Source organism: Palaemon carinicauda, chromosome 14 (genome assembly GCF_036898095.1).
Source record: "Palaemon carinicauda isolate YSFRI2023 chromosome 14, ASM3689809v2, whole genome shotgun sequence".
Classification (NCBI taxonomy): Eukaryota; Metazoa; Arthropoda; class Malacostraca; order Decapoda; family Palaemonidae; genus Palaemon; species Palaemon carinicauda.
Window position 1 is genome coordinate 122663743 of NC_090738.1, and position 7586 is coordinate 122671328.

At 39.0% G+C, this 7586-nt stretch overlaps 1 protein-coding gene across 2 annotated transcripts in view; it reads right to left on the bottom strand.

Annotated features, from left to right (window-relative positions):
- LOC137653715 (tectonic-like complex member MKS1) overlaps positions 1-5527 on the bottom strand; it is a 109799-nt gene extending 104272 nt beyond the window's left edge. For both annotated transcript variants that reach the window (XM_068387316.1, XM_068387315.1), the window contains exon 1: positions 5427-5527. The gene's annotated coding sequence lies outside the window, so the exon portion shown is untranslated. The remainder of the gene's footprint in view (positions 1-5426) is intronic.
- Positions 5528-7586: the final 2059 nt, after the last annotated feature.

The following is a 7586-nucleotide window of genomic DNA, read 5'->3' on the forward strand; positions in this document are numbered from 1 at the left end:
AATCGTCTGCAGGTGGGAGTGACGGTCTTTGGAAGACACACCCGCAACCACCGAGGATACTTCTGTGCGCCTAACAAGGCCTGCTGAACCCTTATGCCCTTCGACATTGCTTCTCCCCTGGGCTTGGGAGCTTGCAAGAGGTCCCGGACTGGGAGGACGACTGGCTCGCACAGAAGTATCCTCACGCACCACACTGGCACTGACACTAGCACTTGGCACTGCACTGACACTAGCACTCGTCACAGCACTGGCACTAATTCCACCCACTGCACTCTTGCCCTTAAGTTCCTTGACTTCGGCCATCAGAGACTTATGGTCACTTACCACTGACTCTACTTTATCGCCTAAGGCCTGAATAGCACGCAAAACAACAGACATATCAGGCGGAGGGCAAACAGTAGGTTCGGGGGTAGCCACTACAGGGGTAGGAAAAGGTAGGGGATCATGAGGTGAGGAAAACAGTGAAGAGTGAGAAGAACTCCTCCTAACTCTACCTCTCTCTAACTTAGATGAATATTTTAAAAGACGGACAAATTCCAGTTCCGAAAGTCCGGCGCATTCCTCACATCGATTTTCTAACTGACAGGGCCTGTCCCTACAGTCAGAACAAGCGGTGTGAGGATCTACCGAGGCCTTCGGAATACGCCTATTGCAAGACCTACATCGTCTATGGGAGGGGGCTTGCGAAATGTCAGACATCTTGAATCCAAAGAGTTAGCCAAAGGGGTTTCCAAAATCAAGCAAAAGATCGTTAACCGTTAATCAGGACTATATAAAAGCTATCTAGCTAATATAAGAAGGTTTCCAGTAAAGCGACAGCCGAAATCTGAGAGAATACTTCACCAATTAGCCGTGAACAAACTCGAAGATCATAAGCGTATCCCAGAACGTCTTGCCGGAAGCACGACAGAGGAATAATTGAGGAGGTGTCAACAAGAAGTACTTGAGTACCTGGCCACAGGTGGCGCTGGTAAGTACACCCCCTTCTAGTATTGTGATAGCTGGCGTATCCCTCCATAGAATTCTGTCGGGCAACGGAGTTGACAGCTACATGATTATCGGGTAAGTTTAATATTGAAAATTTGTTTTTAGAAGAGCAGGTTGCATAAAACGACATATAAGAATAAGAAACACCAGAACTTACCTGAAGAAATTCTCCAAGAAAATTTCAGCAAAGTTTCCATAGAGGCAGAAAGATGATTCATCGTAAACATAGCATTTACTAAATCAGTATAGTATTTCCTTAGCTTTCAGGATCCAGCTCTTGTGAAGCATTCACTCTTGAAAACAGAAACTTCCCTTTGTTTACTACAAAGGGTAAATGTGTAGGAGAGCTCCGCGGAAGATCTTGAAGAATTTAAACACCTACAATTCACTATTATATCATATAGAACGCTTATATAATAGTCAATATATGAGCAGCTTCTATTTAACGAAGATATTCGTGTGTATAGTTATGTTTCACTTTGATTTTTTCTAAGTGTTTGTTTTTGTTTACTGTGTGATGTCTTGGCTAAAATGAGCTGTTTCACCGCCTTACTGCGTATGGCAAACTAGTTCTCAATGCTATTCTAACCAATAACAAGTGTTTTCTTGACGTCACACTGTTTGAAAACCAATCATGGCGGTTTTTACAAATCTAGCCAATGCTGACACTTATTACTTCACTTATCCCTGCTATTTTTAAACCAGTTACCACAGTTTACGTGAAGTTCCGCGGAGGAATATTTTTGCACGTCTCGGATCTCCCTTCAAACTGAAAAGCTCATTTTGCCGTGAAGTATGGAGCAATTAGCAGGACCTTCATCCCGTTCCGACTGTGTCACTTGTGACAATTGCTTTATTTCTTATGGGGATTTTTGTGTACATTATTCAGGGAAAGTTGATTTGCTAATTGCATTTGCTCAACGTCATGGTTTGATTTTGGCAGAGAAAAAGTGCCCTAATTGTGAAAATGTGTTCCGTATAGATTACAACAAATTAGCATTCCGGTGTGATCGTAGTGTGGTTACTCGTGGGAAAAGGAAGAGGAGGTGCATTTTTTTCGTGTCTTGTTTCAAAGGTAAGTTAGATATTGAGACTAATTTGAAGTTTGTGTTCCTTTTTTTGCAAAAGGCGTTTTCATTTGAATTTGTTTCGTTTGAACTGAAACTCAATGTGGCCTTAAGGGGGCGGAGCCCCCCCCCCCCCCCCCCCCCCCCCCGGTAGGCCTAGGTAGGGGTACAGGGCCCCATAGGCTAGGTTAGGTGGGTGTCTTAGGTTCGGTGGTGCCCTGAAAATTACTGTGGCCTTAAGGGGGGGTCGCAGGGGGGGCGGAGGCCCCCCCCCCCCCCCCCCCCCCCCGGTAGGCCTAGGTAGGGGTACATGGCCCCCAGGGTAGGGTAGGTAGTTGTATTAGGTTCGGTAGTGCCCCGAAAAATCACTTTTCTCCTCCTCCCCCCACCCAAAAACCCCGCTTCCCACTGGGGTCCCCCATAATTGTAGTAGTAGGTTTATGCTTACATTTTCTGTGTAAGAGTTAGGTGGTTGTAGGAGGATTATCTCAGTTTCAAGGTAACTGTAGCTCTAATTTACTGTTTTCTTTCGTTTTCTACTTTTAGAAACTTTTAAATCGAGCGCGGAGCTCTCCTACACATTTACCCTACAAAGAGTATCTCCTGCACCTGCACTAGCCATAGGAGTCTCACATTCGTTTCCCTTTTATATGCACTGTTCAGTACAGTAGTACCTCAGTTTATGAGTAACTCTAAACATAAGCAAATAGGTATGCGAGCATAAAAAATTCAAATTGGGGTACAAGCATTACATAGATGTGCAAGCACAAATTTCTATCTGTATGGGCATTTTTTGTGGTCAAGTATTGTACTAATGAAACTAGCACATGATGCGCAGAAAGTAGTCGAGAGCAGCCCATAGACCACCCATGCATTGTTCACATGATTTTTACACCATTTAGTTTCTTCTAAGTGCTCACCCACCCCTAGCCAAGACCATACTCCATCCACTCTCTGAGCACCGCTCCTAGCAGTAACATAAATACGCAGTGCGTGTAATGTGCGAGCATCTTTTGAGGTATCAAATTGGGATTTCTATTGCTTACCATCAAGTTAACAATATAGCAACAGTAACAGTACAGTACAGCATCTAGACAATGACCCACAAGATAATTAACAAAGATGGTAAGGAGAGGAACACTGCTAGGCTAAAAAATAAATTGATGAGAATTATGAACATGGTAAGTGTGTGGCATACCTGGCTAAAATGTACAATCGTACATCAACAATTTGTAAGATTCTCAAGAAAATAGAAATCAAAGCAACTGATGTTACAAAAGGGGTAATGACATTGACAAACAAGAGCAATATTTTCTTGATGATGTAAAAAAGTTGCATCTTATCTGGATAAATGAGTAGTAGTTAGCAGGAGATACGATTACCGAGAACATTATATTGTATGTGAAAAAGCAAAGGTGGACTATGTTATTCTGTGCAATCTTATAGGCGAGACAGGGTCTTAACTCCTAACTATAGTCCATTTCTTTTAGCTTGTCATATTTGCACCGACTCGCAACGGTGCCCTTTTAGCTCGGAAAAGTTTCCTGGTCGCTGATTGGTTAGAATTATCTTGGTCAACCAATCAGCGATCAGGAAACTTTTCCGAGCTAAATGGGCACTGTTGCGAGTCGGTGCAAATATGACTCACCAAAAGAAATGGACTATAGGTTTATGGCATTATACATAAACTTCTGTTGAAATAAAATTAAGCTTTTACTACAACTCATAGCACTCTAGGTTAGGTTAGTTAAGGGGTCAAGTGAAACACACCCCCAGTTAGGTAAGGATCTGGCACATTAACTTGGGATAGGTTGAAAATGCAATAAACCCCATGATTTTCATTAACTGTACCTATGTATCATTCAAATATAGTTCAATGAAGGATGAAAAAGAACACAAGATATTTCAATATTGATAAATACTGTAGTGGGGGTGGAGGATACCCCTCAAAGGAGTAAACATACTGTGTTTTACACTGGGTTAAAGGTAATATGCAAGTTATTTTATGCTGAGGAACAGGTAAACATAAACATCATACTTTGTGACTTATGGTACTATCGATATGGTTTGAGGGGTTGGCTCTCAGTCAGGTATGAACCTGATATAATAGGCTCAGTAAGATTAAGTTATGACACCCTTGTATTTTTCTTTGTTAATTGTTTGGTTTTTAAACATACTTGTAAGATTGTCATTTATGAAACATATGAACTATGTATTTTTCCAAGTTATGTTGTAATCATGCAAGTCTGATTTTTTATGACTGGTATAAAATTTTTGCTTGTTGGGCTTCCCAACCCATATACAGCACTAGTCTCTCACTTTGGTCCTCCATTGCTGTTTCATATACAAGGCTGAGGAAACAAAAACTAGTGGGTTGCACCCGCATTAAGGGTCAGAGATGCCCAAAATCGATAATCAATTAGGAAAAATATATGGTCTGTATCTGGCGAGAAATTATCGTAATATTGCCCTCACGTCGAAAACTACAAGAAAAAAAGCGAGTAATTTGTAGGACGTCAGACGTACCTCCTACTATTCCAGGTAGAGGAAGCTAGGGGAGCTAAATAAGGGGTTAGCCAACAGTAATGACATTCTAGCAGAGGTAGGGGTGAGTGGGTGCAGCCTATGACAGAGTAATCTTTCACTTGGTAAATGAGATTTAACTTACCTTTTTCGGGGTGTATGTATGACAGCGGCCACCTGCGTGTATGATTATGGCTAACTTAGAATACGGCAGTGTAAGGGGTGTCGCAGGGGGCATTAGACCCCACAATAATAAGTAAGGACAAGGCTTGTAGGTTAGGTTATGGGGGAAAGTTTAGGTTAGTTGATGTCCATTTTTAATCTCCACGGGGCGAACTGGCCGCTATTATACATAGTCTTCCATTTTTCTAATCGTGAACTGACCTGTGTCATCAATCCACTAAACTTTCAAACCCATTACTCAGTGAATAAGTCTTTAAAATAATAATATATGCATTAGCATATACACCAATAAAACCTACTATAGATAGCCTAGGCATACTGTACATTATGACCCAGCCCGTCTCTTGCATACGACAAGGCAATCTTAAATGAATGAATATAACCCAAGTTGGAGAAATAAAAACGAAAGTGGTTTACTGGCTTCTCTGAAACTCATAAATATTAAAAAGTAGAAGAAACATGATTCATGTGTTAACAAAAAATTTAATTTCCTACACTATCAAGAAGCAAGGTCCGAGGTATGAAGTGATTAAGCATGATAGGCCTATACTCACAGAAGGGGAACAGGGTTATATATACCGTGTCATAGCATGTTTTGTATATTACAAACATCCATTTGTTAAGATGGTATTATAATAAGCCATTCTATAACTGTACAATACTTACCTTTCGTTCAGCGGAAATAAATAAAGGCGAAATTATTGACGGACGACAGAATTTGACAGTTCAAGATTGTTTGTTTACGAACTTACAAAGTTTGACATTTAACAAGTGATAACAATACTTCATAAACTAGATACCATTGCATCTAATATGGCTTGCCTTGAACGCCATATTTGTAAGTGACATATTTAGTCCATATTATTATTATTACTAGCCAAGCTACAACCCTAGTTGGAAAAGCAAGATGCTATAAGCCCAAGGACCCCAACAGGAAAAAATAGCCCAGTGAGGAAAGGAAATAAGGCAATAAATAAATGATGAGAACAAATTAACAATAAATCATTCTAATAACAGTAACAACGTCAAAACAGATTTGTCATATATAAACTATTAACAACGACAAAACAGGGTGACCAGATTTTTTAAAACTCAAATAAGAGACACCCAAATTTGAGAGGTAGTTGGACAATATCGAATCAGACACACAACTTATTGTGCATGACCTTATCTCCTTCATTGACTCTTCTTATAGAATTGTTCACTGTATAGTCTATGTCACAGCATTGCAATCAAACAATTTTTTGAAGTTTTGATAGATATCATAACTAAAATTTCACTAGTGTGTTGTATTTTCATTAATATTGAAAATGCGGGACAAATGGCATCCCGGAGAGGATTGACAAGGGACATAGGACAAATGCAGTAAATACAGGATAATCCTATCATATGTCTGATCAACCTAGCTCTGAACGGCATCACAGATCCTAACGCTATACTATATACCTGAAATTCATCAATTTGTGAAAATCAACCTTTTTTTTTTTTTTTTTTTTTTTTTTTTTTTTTTTTTTTTTAGAATGGTAAGTGACTGAGCCTATCATGACAATACAGTACAGTCTGGTTGGACGGATTATTGAAGGGAAAGTCTGTAATTAATAAACATGTGAATGATATCTAAAAAGGTATAAAAATTAAAATATTCTATTTAAATGAATAAAAATTAATTAGGATAAAATCCTTTAGCTAGAGTTTGAATGAAATGACTCGCGCGAATTTAGCTCGTTCATAAACAAACATCAAGCAGCTCATAAAAAAAAAAAAAAAAAAAAACACTCTTAGCTAGAGCGTTTAAACGAAATGACTTGCGTGAATCTGACTCGTTCGCCAACAGCAGCCCATAACTTATGAGACTCTCTCACCTAATGCAATTTTAGCGGGAAATGTCTAGCGTCTCATTGGTTGACTCTTTCTTAGCTCTGATTGGTAATTTCCTGTGACGTCATATACTCGTATTTTTATGAATGAATTTAGCTGGGGAAAGGTGAAACATCAAAATCTATACTTATTTTAGATAAATTATAACTGGAAAATGAAAAATTTTCATGTAAATAAATCAAAGATGGTTATTATTCGTAATAAATAGACAATTGTTCTTGTTAAAGGTCACTAAGTAAAGAAATGCGTCAAGTTTTAAGGAATACTTGACTGTGTTCTGGCTACGATGTCAGATGTACGTGTGTTCGTCTGTAAAGCCGTAGTAAGCGAAGGCAACCGCCAATCACAGCTGAGGAAGGCATAACCAATCCGAGGACTGGAATTTACCGCTGAGAGAGCGTACTGGGAAATCACGTATGAGTTGCTGTATGAGAAGCCTATCAAAATTTCTCTAGCTAGGGAACGGAGCTTAAGTTTTTTTTCTATGTTAATTAGAGATATATTTCCTTCAAAATATATAGAAATAGACCCTTACAGAAAGTTTTTTCTTTTTTTTTTCCTTTTATTAGAGGGACAATTTCTGATTGCCAAATGTGAAATGTTACATAATTTCGAACGAAGATGATAAATGATGGTGGAGGTCCTGTAGAGAATAGGGTTTCCCTGATGTATAGGACAAGAAAAGCAGCCCCGAAAGTGAAGTCAAAGTTAGTAAATAATCTATATTGAAAAAGCCAAAGGAGAAAGCAAGTCTCTGTGACGTCAAAATGAGTAGGATGAATTTTTGCAGCTGTTGTAAATGACTGATTAATCTCTTTGCTTGGTTTGAGTGAAGTATCGAGTAACACCTTATATATGCTATTATCATATCGAGTTAAATAGCGAAGGAACTATATGACTTTAGTTCCTATTTTGTTACGTTTCAAGTATAATGTAACTGATCAGATC